The 17812-nt window shown below is 39.7% G+C and overlaps 2 protein-coding genes across 3 annotated transcripts in view; both read left to right on the top strand.

Moving 5' to 3' along the window:
- LYRM7 (LYR motif containing 7) overlaps positions 1–17812 on the top strand; it is a 112352-nt gene that overhangs the window by 60141 nt on the left and 34399 nt on the right. Inside the window, exons 6-7 of one of the 2 annotated variants that reach the window (XR_012125155.1) lie at positions 14350–14471; positions 14960–16521. The exons of the other annotated variant lie outside the window; for it this stretch is intronic. The gene's annotated coding sequence lies outside the window, so the exon portion shown is untranslated. The remainder of the gene's footprint in view (positions 1–14349; positions 14472–14959; positions 16522–17812) is intronic. 2 annotated transcript variants of the gene reach the window in all.
- Positions 15938–17812, top strand: part of CDC42SE2 (CDC42 small effector 2) — a 147043-nt gene continuing 145168 nt past the window's right edge. The window contains exon 1 of the transcript XR_012125154.1: positions 15938–16521. The gene's annotated coding sequence lies outside the window, so the exon portion shown is untranslated. The remainder of the gene's footprint in view (positions 16522–17812) is intronic.

Raw genomic sequence — 17812 nt, 5'->3', positions numbered from 1 at the left:
TAGTTTTCCTACTAAAAAACAAGTGAACAAACATGTGAATGTGTATTCTTTGTGGCTAAGCCTGGGGACTCATAATCACAGCAGTTAGTGGATAGGTGAGGACAGCAGGAGCTGTTCCTATAGTACAGAGAGAAGTAAAAGAAGAGCCACACATTGGCTACCAATGGCTCAAAATTGCAGGAAGGCTGATGGATTGATATAAATATCTGGAGTGGATTTTGCTGCTTTTGTGGAACAAAACCACAGACAAGCAAGTAGGCTGATAGGAAAACCTAGAATGGTATAAGATTATGGGAACAGGAAAGAAAGGACAAGGATTATGTTAGTCCCCAACTCCTCTTCTCCATGGGGGAGATCCCAAACATTCTTGAACTTGCTTGAACTTGTGTTGCTTTTATACTTGAAAAGCAATATCAAGTTTCTAGGAAAAAAAAATTAACAGAAGATATCCCAAACCTCTTTAGAGGAAAGTTAAAAACTTTGTTTAAAAAAAATTTTACAGGTAGTTATTTCTGGTTTTCTGTTTGTTTCTGTTTCTTTTCTAATTAAAAATTTTTTTCTCTGTACTGTGCTTCCTGTTATGTCATTCTCCTTGATTGATATGGATATTGCAAGTACAAATGAGGCATACCAATTTGGCTTATTCAGTGCAGCTCTTGTGGTGACTTCCATAAGAATTGGCCACATTCAGAGTCGAGAACAGCCTGTTCTTGCCAAGATTGTATGTTAAAACAATGTTTCATACCAAGAAGAAAAGAAATACTTAGCTTTCTCATACAGATTTAATCAGACAGATTATAATACAGTGCCATCTCTTTGTTCAACAGCCCTGAGAATGGTAGAAGTCAACAGTGTTTGACTTCTCATCTGTCCCTGATTTCATGGACAATTGAGGCTTGAAGAGGAAAGTAACTATTATTACTCCATACTGCAGTGGTTCCTAAATTTTGCTGCATATTAGAATATCCAGGAGGGATTTTTAAAAATCCCAGTGCCAGATGAATGTTCTTACATATATTATTTGAGCCTTTACCATTTTTAATGATTTCCCCAACTTTTGTTAAAAGTAATACTTCTTTAACATCAGATTTTATGACATTTATATTTTGTTCTTTAACTGCAAACCTGACTTTTATATTGTTCTATTCTCAATGTTAAATGAACTCAATTCTATTATCTTTCAGTTGGCTGAAAGTAAATTCTCAAGGAGTTTGTTCAAGAAGAACTTATGGGTATCATATTCACTGAATTTTCCGTATTCAGAATTGTACTTGTGTTGCTTTTATACTTGAAAAGCAATTTATTGGGCATAAGGTTCTTGAGTCACACTTTTTTCCTTGTGACTTTCAGTTCTTTGAGGACATTATTTTACTGGCTTCTAATCAGGCCATGGAGAAATCTGAAATATAGTTGTTGTGACTTAAACTTTTGCTTGGCAAACCAAAGTTTTCATTTTTTATCTTTGATGCTTAGTAACTTTTTTGCTAAGATACATCTCATATTGGTTGATTCATAGTACAGTCAAGTTACCATTTATCTGAAAAAAAAAAGTTTCCTTGACTCACATCTTTGAATACTTACCATGGTCCTTTTTGGGGAAGGAGGGTTCATATATTTGAAGACCCCAATTATATACATGTTGGATCTACTTTCTAATCTTCCTTAATGTGATTAAGAGTATCTATAGATAACCTAAAACAAACGTTATTCTAAGTGGGATGATACTAGAAGCATTTCCTTTAAGAACAGGAAGGAGACAAAGATTACCCTCTCATCTTTTCTATTAAATTGTACACTGGAGGTCCTAGCCATTGTAGAGGTATAGATTTGGCAAGAAGGAAATAAAATGGTCAATATTTTCAGCTGATATTTACCCGGAAAATCCAAAATAATCTGCAAATTAATAAAACATCTGATGGTAGACAAAAATCATGCATTCCTATATACTAGCATAAAACAACTAGGAAACAGAGAAAAGAAACTATTTACAGTATATTAGAGAATATCAAGTTTCTAGGAAAAAAAAAATTAACAGAAGATACCCCAAACCTCTTTAGAGGAAAGTTTAAAACTTTGTTTAAAAAAAAAAAAATCAGCCCATGACAAATATACCACACTAATGCAAGATTTTAGTAATAGGGGATACTGCAAGGTTGGGGGAATAAAGACTATATTGTGGTAGGAAGCCAACAAGAAAAGGGACAATGTTTTAAGGCTTTAAGAATGTAGAGAAATACCAGGATGCTTGAGTTTGAAGCAATGTAACCATGTACTCCTGCCCCCCCACTGGGACCCAGTGATATAGAACAGCTTGTTGGTCATAGTCAGTCATGTAGGCCCATTACTATAGTGTATCTGGGTAACCTTTATTGAGATGGATTAAAACATAACTAGCATTCTGGCTGAACCTATAGTACGTTAACAGCTCCCACTGCAACATTCCTCGGGGCTGACTCTCCTTTACCCTTGTAGTGAATGTATAAAAGGCATGGCCCCTCTGCACTTGGGGCTCAGCCTTTGGATATGAATCCGCTTAGCCAGTGCTGGCACTAATAAACTGCCCCTTCCCAAATGTCTCGGTGTCCCAAATCCTTGTTCATAGTTCCTGCGGTTCCTGCAACAATATGGGAACTCTTTTTTTATTTTCCATCCAATTTTTCTGAAAGCCTAAAACTGCTAAAGTCCATTCATTTAAAAAAATTCACTTAAAAAATATATATAGGTGCAATAAAACTATTTAAAAACAAAGTGAAGGAATAATAATATAGCTGCTTCTCAGAATTCTTGAATAGATGACATTTTAATATTTTGTATGACTGTCTTACTGATTTAGAGTTTATCATTTAGTGGAATATGAAAGCAGAACTGAGATTATTTCTTGGTTGGAAAATAATATTTTGGGTAGATCTTGCCTGGAGCAGGAAGCTATAATAAGCCCTGCTAGGACTTTTTACTTTTTTAAACCAAGAAACCACTGTGGAGGTTATTCTTTTACTAAAGGTAACTATTTAAAAAATATCTTTCATTTTTTCCCCTTTTAAGAAATTCTCATGAACTCATCAAATAGTCAAAATGCTAACATTCCCCCTGTAGGGACAATTAAATTTCCATGGCCAGGATCCTCACTTGATCCTAATCTACTCACCCACTGTGTATGTGCAATGATGTAATACTTAGCCTACTGTATAGGCATATGCTTGCATATCGCTTGGCAACAAGCCATTACTGCCTGTGTTGCTATAAAAAAAAAGCTCTACCTGGTGCTAAGAGCAGAGGAGAGCAGAGGCTAGAGGTGAGAGAAGAGCCTGGAGTGGAAGCAGTGCCTGAGGCAGAGGCAGAGACAGAGATAGGCTTGCTGTATGCAGACCACCTAGGAGGTAGATGGGATTTTAGTAGTTGACCTGCCACCATAAGAATAAAACATGGTATAAACCCTTCTACTCCTGACATTCCACTGTCATTATTCAGTACCCCCTGAATCCAGAGTGAACTTGTCTGCAGCTGAAATCCCTTTCTGTGCAGATCTACACCCCTCCAAATAAGTTAATTTTCTTTGTCTTTTAAGGCATCAGCTACTTTAAGAGAGTCATACAACTTTCTCTTTTCATTCAACCTACTTTTTAGTAGAGTAGAATATGTAAGTCTATATTGTGAGAGAAGAGAAAAAATGTCTAGAAGACAATACATGAATTACAGAATAACTCATGGAATTAACATTGCCCAGTGAATCTCCTGTGTGTGCAATTATTGTTCCTAAGTAAATAACCCAACTCAATAAAAACTGCTCAGAGTAATGGAAAATAAACCACCAAGAAATCAACCTCTACATACTGATGATTTATTAAAAATAAACAGATAAGCATGAAACAATCCTGTAGGTACTATAATTCCATTTCATGTTTTCATATACTACCCTTTATAAATGAAGCTACATCTTATCAAGGAGGTAATTGAAGAAAGAATATTTTGAAGTTCAAAGGTTATGTATGATACATTAGTGATATGTCCATATATATAAAGTTATTCTTAAAGCAACATCATTAGTACATTTTGTCTTTCTACCCTACTTATTATCATCTCCAAATATAGCCAACTCCTTAGTGTGATCTAGTCTCTTTCTGCAGGTCCAGCATCAGTTCCCTTCATGCCCACAGGTGCCCCTCTCTGACCCTGCTCTCATTCTCTTGTTCCCTAAGGGCATCCCACTCTCATCCTTGATTTTATGCATGTTGCTCTCCTGTGTCAAAAATTTCACCCTTCTTTTCATTCTTGGATTATTCCTCTCAAGCATCTGCTCTCTTAGTAATCCTTTCTGGATCTCCACAGGCTGAATCAAATGTCATCCACTAGAACTATCTCTATCCTAATACTTAGCAAACTGGGCCCAGCTTCCTCTTAGCACTAGAGTAATGCTGGAGCCGGAAGCTGTGGTGGCAGCCTCTTGATTCAGCAGCTTCCGGGCTAGAGCTGGAATCAGAGCACGGGTGGGTGGAGTCTGCATGTGTCTGCAAGGCAAGGGTCAGAGAATGCAGCTCTCATCCCATGACCACACTGCCCTGAAACAAGGTAAGACCAAGAGTCATATTCTAAATGGAGGGTCGGAAAAAGAGGTAAGAAGTTGTTGAAGTCCCTGGGAGGACTTCAGGGACAGAGGGATGTCAGAGATGGTTATGAGGTGCAAAGAGCTGTTGGAATCCAGACCAGTGCTGTATTGCTGGTTTTACTTGTCTTTCACCATTCTCCATCCCCATCCCAACAGTTTAAGCGCAGACTTCTATCACTGAATTCCACTGCTTACTACGGAGTCTACCACACAATAGGTAGGCAGCAGATATCTGTTGAACTGACTCGAGCCCTGTTAACTAACCATCCTTTAGAGATCATTTTTTAAGACCTCTTCCAAAGGATACTTTTCTAGGAAGCCTTCCTTCATCCCCACTGAAAAAATTCTGTTCTTATGGTATGTTCTTTGTATCTCTCAGTCTCTTTCAACGTTCTACCTTGTATTATACGTGTTTGGATGTGTCCTGTTTTTTTCTGAGTGTATTCACCCTAGGGGCAAGATCACTTCTGAATCATCTTTGAAGATCTCAGTAGAAATGCCACAAACTTTGTGTGAGTCTGGGTGGTTGCTGTGCATTGCTCCTATTTCCCAACATTTCCAATGTGCTTTAGGTCCTCATTCTCAATAATGATGATACCGACTTAGAAAAAACAAGCTTATGTAGAATACAAAAATCTAGTCCAGTGTCTTCAAAGGAAAAGCAAAAGAAACTAATGCATAATCCTCTAATAGAGTTCCTTTACAAACGATAATATTTTGTGCAAGATAGATTTTGTTTTAACATAGCTGCGATAGTTGCCTGGTATTAGTTTACTTTGGCTCTGTAGCTCTGGTTTGTAGTATGTTTTGGAATTTGAAATTAGAAACCCATGTACCACTTATACCCTGATCCTCTAATTGAAGTGTGACTCATTGAAACTAAGAACTGATGGTTAAAAAAAAAGCCATCTGGATTTGGTATGTGCCAGAGTGATGTCTATGCATGTGTCTCACACATCTATAATTATCTGTTTATCACCTCTTCATGCTTACTTTGGAATTAACAAAGAGTAAAAGAGAATTTATGAAATATTGATTTAGAGGTCTAGTGTCCAATACCATAGCCACTAGCTACATATTGCTTTTGAGCACTTGAAACATGGCTGTGTTGAATTGGGATGTACCGTAAGTGTAAATAATATAAACTGAACTTTGAGGGCTTAGTTAAAACAAAAAAAGGAAAATACATTATTAACATATTTTATATTGGCTGTATGCTACAATGACAATTTTTATATATTGGGTCAAATAAAATATGATAAAGTTAATTCCATATTTTAGCTTTTTTTCAGGTGGCTACTAGAAAATTTAAAATGACATGAGTGGCATGCATTATACTTCTGTAGGATAATTTTGGTCTTGTAGATGCTGTAATTTAGTTGCTTTTACTATAAAAATGTTGCAAAGAAACTGGAGGAACAAAATAGCAGCAGACTTACAGACTCCAAGAAAAGACTAGTGGTTACCAAAGGGGAGGGGTGTGGAAGGGCAGGTGGGAAGGGAGGGAGAAGGGGATTGAGAGGTATTATGTTTAGTACACATGGTGTGGGGGGTCACGGGGAGAACAGTGTACACAGAGAAGGCAAATAGTGAATCTGTGGCATCTTACTACACTGATGGACAGTGACTGCATTGGGGTATGGGTGGGGTCTTGATAATATGGGTAAATGTAGTAACCACATTGCTTTTTCATTTGAAACATTCATGAGTGTATTTCAATAATACCTTAATAAAAAATTTTTTTAAAGTATTGCAAAGAAATTGTGGAAAAAATTCCACCCTATAATGAAGACAAACTGTTGATAGTCTACTGTACTGCAGACACTGAGATGTTACTTGAAATATTTCCTTAAATTCTCCCCAATCTTATTTAGATAGATTTTATTCCTATTTTAAGAGAAGTAGACTGGGGCTCAAAGAGGTTAATAAAAATGTCCCACAAGCCCATGATCAGATATCTAGCAATCACCAAGACAAACTCATATCCACCTGACCCTAGATATCATTCTCTTTTTACTAGAGAACACTGCATTTCCTTTTCAAAGACTGGCACCATATGCTACCAGAAATTCTATGACCATCTACAATTGTGAGGTCTTACCAGCCTGTTGCTTCAAAATAAGGTCTTATTTCTTTTTTTACTTAAATGAAAATAACATATAAGTTCCTCATATGCCAAATTATAAGGAATTCCAATCTTTTCCCATGGTTCTCCCCCACCCATATACTAATAAATGACCAAGACTCATTTACTAATACCTGAGATTGATCCATTTATCTCTGTGGATTGACAGAGTAGAAATAGGCTGTAGGACCACCTCACAGTCTGTCTAGAGAAGGGTTAATTGGGTTAATTCAGTGAAAATGGTTGTGTTAGTTTTCTATTGCTGTGCAACAAATAACTATTAGTGGCTTAAAACAACACCCATTTATTAGTTCATGTCATTTGCAGGCCAGAGTCCAGCATGGCACTGCTGAATTCTCTGCTTACAGTATCATGTGGCTGAAATCAAGGTGCCTGAAAGTCTGATTTATGATCTGGAGACTCTGGGGGAAAAAATCTGCTTCCAACTATATTCTTCTTGTTGGCAGAATTCAGTTCCATGTGGGTATAAGACCTAGGTCCCTGTTACCTTGCTGGGTGTCAGCCAAGAGCTCCTCTGTGCTTCTAGAGGCCAGCTGTATCATTATGTGCCCCATCCCCCATCTCCAAGCCAGCAATGGCTCATCAAATCTTTTAATGCTTTGAATCTCTGACTTCTTTTGCCACCAGCCTGGAAAACTCTCTACCTTTAAGGGCTTATGTAATAAGATCAGGTTCACCCAGCTAATCTTATTTTAAGATCAACTATGATACATACCATAACAATTGTGGGAATGATACCTCATCCTATTCACCTGGCCTAGGGATTAGGGCATGGAATATTGGGCATGGGCAATGAGTAGTGCATGTTCAGCAATCTGCCCACTACGGTCCTGGGGATTACAGGGAACATGTACACCACCAGAGTTGACGTGGCAGGGAGCAAGGTATCAGAATCCTCCCAGCTATGCAGCTTAGCTAGTTGTGGGGACAAAAGCAACAGTTAAATCACTCTCAGGCAGTAACACTGGGGCAGGAATGAGGATGGGATATAAAGGATCCTGGTTTGACATGTACCCCTTCCAACTTTCCCTCATGTTTTACTCATCATAAACTTTCTTTATGAGAACAACATGTAGACCTCTGGGCTAGGAGAAAGTTACTTTTCAGTCCCATCTGTTTTTTTTTATTAAAGTATCATTGGTATACAGTCTTATGCTCAGGTTTCCCATGAGCAACATTGTGGTTACTACATTCCTCCCTATTATCAAGTCCCCCCCACATACCCCATTACAGTCACTGTCCAGCAGTGTAGTAAGATGCCCTAGAATCACTGCTTGTCTTCTCTGTGTTGTACTGCCTTCCCTGTGCACCCCCATATTTTGTGTGCTAATCATAATGCCCCTTTATCCCTTCCTTCCCACCAACCCTCCCCAGTCTATTTCCCTTTGGTAACCATTAGTCCATTCTTGGGTTCTGTGAGTCTGCTGCTCTTTTGTTCCTTCAGTTTTTGCTTTGTTCTTATACTCCACAGATGAGTGAAATCATTTGGTACTTGTCTTTCTCTGCTTGGCTTATTTCACTGAGCATAATACCGTCTAGCTCCATTCATGTTGTTGTAAATGGTAGGATTTGTTTTCTTCTTATGGCTAAATAATATTCAATTGTATATGTACCACATCTTCTTTATCCATTCATCTACTGATGGACACTTAGGTTGCTTCAATTTCTTGGCTATTGTAAACAGTGCTGCAATGAGCATGTCTTTTTGAATCTGTGATCTTGTATTCTTAGGGTAAACTCCTAGGAGTGGGATTCCCAGGTCAAATGATAGGTCTATTTTTAGTTTTATGAGGAACCTCCATGTTGCTTTCTGTAATGGTTGAACTAATTTATATTCCCACCAGCAGTGTAGAGGGTTCCCCTTTCTCCACATCCTTGCCAGCATTTGTTGTTGCTTATCTTTTGGATGTTGGCCATCCTAACTGTGTGAGGTGATATATCATTGTGGTTTAAATTTGCATTACTCTGATGATTAGCAATGTGGAGCATCTTTTCATGTGCCTGTTGGCCATCTGAATTTCTTCTTTGGAGAAGTGTCTGTTCAGATACTCTGCCCATTTTTTGATCAGGTTATTTGCTTTTTGGTTGTTGAAGCATGTGAGCACTTTATACATTTTGAATGTCAACCTCTTATCTGATATATAAGTTATGAATATATTTTCCTATACTGTAGGATGCCTTTTTGTTCTACTGATGGTGTCCTTTGCTGTACAGAAGCTTTTTAGTTTGATGTAGTTCCAGTTGTTCATTTTTGCTTTTGTTTCCCTTGCCTGAGTTGATAGGTTCATGAAAAAGTTGCTCATGTTTATATTCAAGAGAGTTTTACCTATGTTTTCTTCTAAGAGTTTTATGGTTTCATGACTTACATTCATATCTTTGATCCATTTCGAATTTAGTTTTGTGTATGGAGTTAGGCAGTAATCCAGTTTAATTCTCTTACAGGTAGCTGTCCAGTTTTCCCAAAACCAGTTTTTGAAGAGGTTGTCATTTCCTCATTGTACATCCATGGGTCCTTTATTGTATTTTAAATGGCCATGTATGTGTGGGTTTATATCAGGGCTCTCTATTCTGTTCCACTGGTCTATGGGTCTTTTCTTGTGCCAGTACCAAATTGTCTTGGTTACTGTGGTTTTGTAGTAGAGCTTGAAGTTAGGGAGTATAATCCCCCCCAGCTTTATTCTTCCTTCTCAGGATTGTTTGGCTATTTGGGGTCTTTTGTGGTTCCATATGAATTTTAGAACTATTGTTCTAGTTGGTTGAAGAATGCTGTTGGTATTTTGATAGGGATTGCATTGAACCTGTAGATTGCTTTAGGCAGCATGGCCATTTTGACAATATTAATTCTTCCTACCCAAGACAATGGGATGAATTTCCATCTATTAGTGTCATTTTTAATTTCTCTCATGAGTGTCTTATAGTTTTCAGGGTATAGCTCTTTCACTTCCTTTGTTAGGTTTATTCCTATGTACTTTATTCTTTTCGATGCAATTGTGAATGAAATTGCTTTCCAGATTTCTCTTTCTGCTAGTTCATAATTAGTGTATAAGAATGCAACAGATTTCTTCAGATATTAGTTCTAGTAGTTTTGGAGTGGATTCTTTAGGGTTTTTTATGTATGATATCATGTCATCTGCAAACAGTAACAGTTTAACTTGCTCCTTGCCAATCTGGATGCCTTTTATTTCTTTGTGTTGTCTGATTGCTGTGGCAAGGACCTCCAGAATTATGTTGAATAAAAGGGGGGAGAGTGGGTGTCCTTGTCTTGTTCCCGAACTTAGAGGAAAAGCCCTTAGCTTCTCACTGTTAAGTATGATGTTGGCTGTGTGTTTGTTGTATATGGCCTTTATTATGTTGAGGTACTTGCTCTCTATTCCCATTTTGTTGAGTGCTTTTATCATGAATGGATGTTGAATTTTGTCAAATGCTTTTCCAGCATCTATGGAGATGATCATGTGATTTTTGTTCTTTTTATTGTTGGAGTGGATGATGTTGATGGATTTTCGAATGTTGTACCATCCTTGCATCCCTAGGATGAATCCCACATGATCATGATGTATGATCCTCTTGATGTATTTTTGAATAGTGTTTGCTAATATTTTGTTGAGTATTTTTGCATCTATGTTCACCAGGGATATTGGTCTGTAGTTTTCTTTTTTTGTGGTGTCTTTGCCTGGTTTTGGCATTAGAGTGATGCTGGCCTCATAGAATGTGTTTGGAAGTATTTAGTCCTCTTCTACTTTATGGAAAACTTTAAGGAGAATGGCTATTATGTCTTCTCTAAATGTCTGATAAAATTCAGCAGTGAAGCCATCTGCTCCAGGAATTTTTGTTCTTGGGTGCTTTTTGATTACTGATTCAATTTCATTGCTGGTAATTGGTCCAGAATTTCTGTTTCTTCCTGGATCAGTCTTGGAAGGTTTTATTTTTCTAGAAAGTTGTCCATTTCTTCTAGGTTATCCAATTTGTTAGCATATAATTTTTCATAGTATTGTCTAATAATTCTTTGTATTTTGGTGGTGTCTGTAGTGATTTTTCCTTTCTCATTTTTTATTCTGTTTCTGTGTGTAGACTCTCTTTTTTTCTTGGTATGTCTGGCTAGGGGTTTTTCTATATTGTTTATTTTCTTAAAGAACCAGTTCTTGGTTTCATTAATTCTTTCTGTTGTTTTATTCTTCTCAATTTTATTTTTTTCTTCTCTGATTCAGTCCCATCTGTTTTAAGGGCAGCAATGTCCAGGTACTTTGAGGTATGTTGGAGCCTCTGTGTGCCCTCTCGATGGAGCCGTGGTAAATCACAGAGATGGGACTTTTGCTAGTGTCTGCTGAATGACTTCCCAACAGGCCACTGGGGCTACTTTTGCTGGTTCTTCTGAGCCAAGGAGCTTGCTTCCTCAGGGTGCAGGGAGGAGTACTCCCCCCTGCCTGCAGCCTGGTGCAAACCTCACTCCCTCTTGGTTACCTGCCTTTTACATTCTTTCATTCCCCACTTTTGTATGCCAGTCTGCAGTATTCAGCTCAGAATCCACTGTGGCTCTTGCTCTTCCTGGGAACACACCTTTTATGCACCATTTATGGAATATGTGCTTGCCAAGCTTTGTGCATCCTCTTACTCTTTATTGCCACTGTTTACTTGAGAGGTTTCTTTTAGACTTACGATTTTAACTTGAACAAATGCATATAGAAAACTTTTATCACTATCGTGTGTGTAAAATCTGAATTACCTGCCATACATAGGTGTTAGCAGTAAAAGAAAAAAAAAAGGAAAAAGAAATTCTTAGTCACTGGTAGTCTCTAACCTGATGTAGCCATGTGATTCTCCAAAGGCTTATTTCTTCTTTTCTGGTTGTCCCCAGGGACATTTTTATTAAAATTCCTAACTCTTTTACGGTTTTTTTGAGCCAAGGAATTATCATTCAAGTCATATCACAGGCTAGTTGTAACTAGACAAGCTATATTACCTCTCCAAGTCCCTGCCACTCCCCACCCCCTGCAACCCTTTTTAAGTATATTACCTAAAATCATCTCTCATACCACCAAAGGTGTGCAATCCACAGTTAGAAAACACTAATCTGTCTCCTTTTTCTGCCATGACCTACCTCAAATTCCTCTGTCTCTTAAGAAACTTTTTCTGACCATACAGACCTCAGTGATCCTCTCACCTGCATTCATAAAGCTACTGTGTCTAATTATCCAAATGTTGCCATGAGACATTTCACTGAAGACAAAGACCATGCTTTATACCAAGTTTTCCTACAGCACCTGGTATGCTGCCTGGCAAACAGCAGGCATTCAACGAATGTTTGTGGTTTGATGAGCAGCAAGGGTCAGCTCTGGTTAAAAGTGTAAAGCAAAGTTTGACTTAGGTACTCTGCCTTCCTACAAAGGGCCATAGACTGTGATTCTCCTCTGAGTTGTTCATTTTCTCCTTTCTCAGAAAATTTGATATGTTTCCTGATTTTCTCAATCTCCCCAAATCACACTTCATATGCATCTCATTATCTTGTTTACTAATTAGCTAAGCTATTTGGTCCTTGCCCTTAGATTTTATGCTACTTACCTGTGTCTTGTAAGATTTTTTTGTTATCTTCTTTCACAGGAAGACAGGCTATTTATACCTGGTAGATGCTCAATAGATAATTTGTTGTATAAATAAATTAATACATGTTGTATTGTTTGTGTCTTGGCATGTCACTTTACATCTTCAGGAAAAATAAGAAATCCTCAAATTAATTCATATAACATTGTTCAAGGGCATTTATTAAGTTTATTAACAAGTATAGATAAGCTTTGACTCAGTTTTGACTCAGAATAATAAAAAAGAAATATTCATTTTGCCTTTCCTCTTTCTTTTGGTCCACTTGGCCAATTTAGATGTTTCTTTCAAGGAGCAATAGCTTTGCACAGAACTGATGGTTCCTTCTCTGTACCCCAAGCAGTTTACACATACTTCTAGTTAGGGGTGACCACCTAATTTGTCATCCAAACCTGGACACATTGAGAATGAAAGGGAGCACAAATAACTATTGAGCTATGACAAGAGGCATCCCTGACAAACTGGGATGTATGGTCATGCTCTCTTGAAAGTAGTTATTTACTAAAGCTGTTCTGGGTGTGGCCTTATTTCTCTTGGCTCCCTTTGTTGCCTAGAACTGTGCCTGGTACATGGTGTGAGAGAAGAAATATTTGAGCTGCTTTGAAAATGCTCATTTAATTATATATTATACTGTCATGTAGAACTCCAACCATGCCATCTGGGGCCTATTGTGAGCTATTTTCTCAGTATTACAAATATATGGCAATGAGCTTAATTGTATGCTTGTGTAATGATAATAGCTAGCATTTACTAGCACTTAGCATGTGCAGGCCCAGGGGTAAGAACTTTCCTTGAGTTCTGTTGGTTGATTTCTCACAACAATTCTTGGAGGTATTACTTTGGTCCCATTAGATAGAAGAAAAGAAGTTTTGGAAAGACTTAAGAACCTTGCTCAGGGTCACCCAGCTAATCAGTGGAGTTTAAACTCCGGACTCTGTATACACCATCTCCCCTATATATTAGAAAAAGCTAGATCAGATTTTAGAAAGTAGTTTTAAAAAATACTAATAGCACACTTTTAGGGAAAATCCACTTGCTTAAAATCTTTTAAAGGAAAATTAATTTTATTTATTAAGTAGAAGACTGCAGAATCAGGCTGGTGTGGCAGCTGTGTCATCTCGTGAGTAGTGATGGCAGTTGATTAGACTAATATACTGCTTGCTGTTATCTTGGTGTTAACATTGCCATTTGTTATGGCACAAATATACCCTGTTAGTTTTGTTGAGACCATTTTCTTATTCATGGACTAATAAGTGTGCAAAAGTTTCTTTTGTACTGTAACAGTTGCATTTAGTTTTAGCCATATTTTCAGTGTGACTAAATTATCAACAGTGTCTATTTTCTACTCTGTCCTTTTGGAATAAGATTTTTGCTTGGTAACAATTTTAAGAACAGGGCAGACACATCCTAATACTGACTCCAGAAAAATTATTGTTTGGTATTATTGTAACTGCAAACCATATTGTAATATTTATGAAACACATTGTTAATGTTTTTTTACAAAAGCAGTCTATTTTATATAAAAAAATCCACATTGTAAGGGATAATCTGAAACCTTAAATTGCTTTATATTAAGGATAAATTAAATATGTAAAGACACTGCTATAAGTACAATACTGAGGAAATAATTTTAAACACAGATTCATACATGAGGTATCCTTGTAGTGACTGGAATTGTCTTAATTGACATTTTCTACTAAGAAGAGGGGTGTATGAATAACTACGGCAACAGAAATTATGTTATCAGGTATACAATCACATATGATGTATTATAAACAAAATATGAAAAATCTGGAGATACATGTTTGCGTAATTGTAAGTCCAGGGAGAGGAAATCCCGGGGCAAAATACCTCTAAAAACTGAAATGAGTCAAAGGGAGAAATAAAGTTTAAAACCTGTTTATTGCTTACAAAACTGCAGCCTGACTCATCTCTCTCTACTGCTCCAGCAGCATCAAAACCGGCCCTCCCCTCACCTGTCAGGTACAGATAAGCCCTTCTTTCCCAGGTAATTACCCATTGATATGGAGATGAACTTCTTTTCACCCCTGAGGAATGATGCAGATGAACTAAAGCCATACTTCTTTCCACCTCTGAATGCCTATTGATATGCAGATGTACTAAAGCCAGGTGAGATATTCTGGAAATGTTACAATTTTACCCACAATAATGAATAATAATCTATGAATAAGTGATAGCAAATGTTTTACTCAAGGCATTCACACAAGAGGACTACCTTTGTAATTCAAAGGGAAGATTATAAACGTATGTCAAGTTCAGGAATCTTCTGGGGTTTTTTTGGTCCTAGCAATTTTTAGAATTAATAGGCCGTTGACTTTCACACTAGAAAGTTTCCTTTAGTTTATCACCAGATTCCTGTTCAGTGAAATTGGCTGCAAGGACATCACTGGTCAGAAAAACTGCATTAAATGTCAAGTTAATCATTGTACCCAGGGTAACTAGCAAATCAAAGTGGTTATGTTAATGGTGCAGATGAGGATCATAGGGTTAATCAATAGAAATTGTAACCAAGAGGAAGTTTAAAAAATTAACCATTTTTTGTTGCTTTGCACTTTTTATTCTCTCAGGGGATTTAAACTTTTTTTCTTTTACTCTAGGCAGTTGAGATACATCAGTTGAATAAAACAATACGAAGACAGACATTAAAAAATAAACATACAAAATAAAATGATAAAGATCGTTGCTGTGTTTGAAGTGTCATGGGAAGAAAAGAAAAAGCAAGTTAGGAAGGACTACGGGTTGAGATTGGGGCAGATTCACTTTTAAGTAGGGTAGTCAGGCTAGGCAGTATTGTTAAGGCGAGATTTGAGCAAGGAATTAAAAGTGGTGAAAGTGGACACTGGGGAAGAATAAGCACCTCCTGGAGGGAACGGCTCTAGAAAGACCCTGAGTAGTTGTCTGGAGTATTCAAGCAACAATGAGGGTCTGGAGCTGGAGTCAGAGGGATAAAGGGAAAAGGCAAGGGCTTTTGGAGGTCAGTGTAATGACCTTAGCTTTTACAATGAATGAAATAGGGAGCCACTAGAGGGTTTTAACCAGGTGAGACAGGAGCTGACATTTCTTGTAAGAGGATACCTCGTTGTTGTTTTGACAGTAGACTGAGTTAATGATGGGCAGGGAAATAATTTAGTAGGCCATTAAATTATAATTGAGGCCAGAGAAGATGGAACTAATGAAGGTGAGAGGTGGTGTAATTCTGATTTATTCTGAAGGTACAACCAGCAGGCTTGCTTAACAGATTCCTAGGTGAAGAGGTAAGGATTACTGTTTTTGGCACGGGCAACTAACTATAAGGATGGTGGCATGGTCTTAGTTTTTTTTGAGCAAGGGAGTATTCTAAACTTAAAGCTAAAGTTGCACTAACGTAATCAATCGAGGTGGGTTAGACGTCCATTACTAGGTCATATTCCAAGTATTTTAGGCTTGAAAATTTATTGTAGACATTTTGGTGGAGTGTTGGCTGCTCGAATAGGGGCACTCTTATATGTTCCTAATTTCTAGAATGTCAAATACACAGCCAAAGAAGTCTCAGATCCACTAGACGAGTAATTTCATACATTTCAAATGTCAGGTGGATGTTCTCGGCCGTAAGCCCGTTACTGACGGATTCAGCAGTTCTGACGTTTACACACAAAAGCGGCAGTCAGATGATTTCAGGGCATCTCTCTCAACCGTCACCAACTGACAGACAAGTGGTCCCAAGGCTCAGCGCGGACCTCGTCAGCCCGGGAGCCTCCGCGGCCCACTTGGGCACCGGCACCGCCCCTCCCGCCGCGGACGGCCGCGCGCCGAGGGTGCGGGGGAGGGGTCCCCGCGTGCCTCCACCCAGCCAGGCCGCCATCTTCTGGCGCGTCCTTTCCAGCGCAACAGCGGCGCCCGCTCCCAGACCTCCGCTCGCCAGGGACGGCGCTTCCCAGCCCGCGTGTCCGGGGCGTCCGGAGCGGAGGCCGCCGCCTGGGCGGGGCCGGGGGCGGGGCCGGCGCGGCGGTAGCTGCGCGGCCTGTCTCTCCGCCCGCCCCCAAGCCTGGGCGGGGAGGGCGGGGCCAGGAAGCGGCGAGCGCGCCGGGGAGCGCAGCTGCGGGCTAGGGGGCGGCAGGAGCCGCGGAGCCGGCGCTGAGAGCGGCCGAGGCCGGGGCGGGCGGCCGAGACAAAGGAGGCGGTAAGTGTGACGCCGGCCCCCACACCTCGTCCTCGCAGCCCCTCGGGGACCCGAAGCCGCGACCCCCGACGCCGAGGGCTCCGGGGAGCACAGCTCGGCCCTGCCCGCCTCGCGCTGCGGGCAGCAGGCTGAGCCTGCAGCTCCATTTCAGGTCTGGGCGAGGTCGTCCTGCGGACCCTGCCTTTGGCCTTTTCCTCTTTTCCGTCAGAGAAACGGTTCCGTGCTCAGTGCCACATTACCGGCAGGAGGGCGGCTGAGGAAGCCTGCCGCCTGCCCGGTACAGGATGGAAATGAGACGTCCCCCCTCTCCAACTTTGCCGTTCTGGAAGTCGGGGGGCGGCCCGGCGCGGGCGGGGAGGGCCCGGCTCCTCCAAGGTGAGGGCTCCGGGGGCCACGGTCCCGCTCCGCGCGGACTCCGTCCGGGGCGTCCGGCGCGTTCCTCCGCGGCTCTAACCGCGCTGCTCGAGCCCCGAGAGGAAACCCCGACCGGCCCTTGGAGGAGCTCGTGCTACTCTTACAGGTTGGTTTACCCAGCTCGGGCTGCTTTGGTTGTGATTTTTGTTAACGGGTGTGGTAAGTAGCAGCTCGCTGATGCCGCATTAACAGCCGAGGAGCCCGGGTGGCCTGACTTGCGTACCTGCGTACCGGAAACAACGTTGGGACCCCTCTTTAGCTGCTGTTATTTAAAATAACAAGCTTTTTTAAGGGAGTTCGGTGCAAATGTTCAGGTTACAGAATGAACACGTTTCAGGGCCTGGCATGAAGAGTAGATGGTCAATGAAAATTTGGAGCGAATGGGTCTTCAAACATTAAAGGGGACCTGATATCCAGTAAAATTTAGCACATCTTGACTCATGTTAAGGGAAAAACAACAGCAAACAACGTGTAGTTTGTGTTTATGTGTGTGTTTGGTTTTACCCAGTATATGCATACTGTTGATGAATAATCAGTTATTAATGTTACGGGCATAGAATATATGTTAGAAATGTTGAATTTTTCATTTTGAGGGAAGTTGGTGGATAGTTTTGTTTCCTAAAAATAAGCTTTATTAGTAATTTTCTTTCAAAAGAATGGAGAAGAGGTGGTTGGCCTGTGTTTTGTTCTTTCAAGACCCAGCTTTCTATTTCGTTATGAATAAAGAAGTTTATTTGGTTTTGAGGGACCATAATACGGTCTTGAATTAAAGATTCCTTTGACTCTTTAAGCAAGGGAGAACTCTTTAGGGGAAAAAGAAAACTAATGTCATGCTAATATAATTAAACTATACCATTTATTCAGCAGATCATTAAGC

This window comes from Manis javanica, chromosome 14 (assembly GCF_040802235.1).
Source record: "Manis javanica isolate MJ-LG chromosome 14, MJ_LKY, whole genome shotgun sequence".
NCBI classification, from domain to species: Eukaryota; Metazoa; Chordata; class Mammalia; order Pholidota; family Manidae; genus Manis; species Manis javanica.
The sequence above is the reverse complement of the archived record's forward strand: the minus strand, read 5'-3'. Positions and strand labels throughout refer to the sequence as shown.